Here is a 1,590-nt window from a genome sequence, read left to right as displayed (position 1 = left end):
AGTTCCTGTTGTGGCTCAGAATAAATGAATCTGACTAGTATCTACTAGGCGTCAGGTTCAATCCTTGGCCTCCCTCAGTGGGCTAAGGATCGGGTGTTGTGGTGAGCTGTGGTGTAGGTCACAGACGAAGCTCAGATCTGGTGTTGCTGTGGCTGTGATGCAGGCCAGCAGCTACAGCACCGATTCAGCCACTAGCCTGGGAACCTCTATATGCCAGGGATGTGTCCCTAAAAATAGGCAAAAAATAAAATAAATTTTAAAGATAGTAAATTAAAAATGACCATGATTTTTTTCAGCTTCTTCTCTCAGGAGCTGGCCTCTATTTTCCCGTTCCCTGCGGTCGTCTTTGGGGGTTGTTTTGACTGATATAATACGGCAGAAGCGATGCTGAAGGACTTTGGAGGTTAGACTCTCAGATTCCAACACCAGTTCCAACGTGTATTTTTCCCCACAGCACCAAGCAGCTCGCCAATACCAGCGGGGAGTTGAAGACACTCTCTATACTGAGATGGCATTGGTTAGCCATAGCTAATTCTACCTACACCTTCCCAGAATGATTTTCCAGCCGGCACCTGCCCCCCTCCCCCCGCCACCATCACCAATGTGTAAGAGCACCTGTCTTAATTACTGCCTCACCCATGGTGAACAACAGCTGGGCGCTGCTAAGTTTTTGAATCTTAACTCATGAAAGAAAGCCAAGGTTGGGAGGCATAGAGATTGCTCATTGTTCCCCAAACTTGTCTACCTCTCCCACTGCCAGAACCCCTAAATTTTCGCTGCATTTCCCAGTCTTTCTTGCAGCTGGATGTGGTTCGGTGACTAGCTCTGACCTCTGAGGGGCAAAGGGCAGCATCAGGTGATAGCTTCCCAGGTAGACTGCTGCATTCAGGTTCTGGCTTTGTCATTTGTTCCCTGTTAAGGAACCTTGTTGGAAAGCAACTTGATTTCTCTGCACCTCCGTTTCCTCCTCTGTATAATGGGGATCAAGATAGTATCTACTGTATAGTGTGGTAATGAAGACACAAATGAAGTAATACAGTGAAACAGAACAGTTCCTGCCACGTAGAGGATTCCATGTGGTGTCATAATTATTCTTATCGTAATTTTATTATCACTTCCTAAGGTCGTCGTGAGGTTCAAGTGCAACCATACACCGTGGCTGTCATCAGGACAAGTTACCCTGGGGTTTACTGGTCTCCCAAGACCAGGGAGAAATATTAGGAGGAACTTAAATCCATCCATCTTCCCATCCACTCACCTCCACCAGCACCACCACCATAGGACGCTCTGTAGGGTTCCCGTTTTCTTCATCATAGATACTCATTTATCCAATAAATATTCCCCAATGCATGCAAATTCATAGGGCGCATTGTCCCTTTGCCCAGGTTTCTTTCAAGAGCTGCCTACAGGGCATGTGAGTGTTTATTTGTAGGGTGTCACCTGCTTTACAGAGAGAGGCAGGTGTGAAGTCAGGCTTTTTCACTGCTGAATGCAGCAAAGGGAGGTTGGTTACAGCAGAAATGTGTGCAGAGAGGGGGAGGAGAGAAGTAGGTCAAGAAGAAGCCTGAGTTGTTTTTCTTTTTTTCCTTT

Source organism: Sus scrofa, chromosome 6 (assembly GCF_054392235.1).
Source record: "Sus scrofa isolate SSC_HxYL_T2T_F1_AM1 chromosome 6, Sscrofa_HxYL_maternal_Yorkshire_Landrace_v2.0, whole genome shotgun sequence".
In the NCBI taxonomy this organism is placed as follows: domain Eukaryota; kingdom Metazoa; phylum Chordata; class Mammalia; order Artiodactyla; family Suidae; genus Sus; species Sus scrofa.
The sequence above is the reverse complement of the archived record's forward strand: the minus strand, read 5'-3'. Positions refer to the sequence as shown.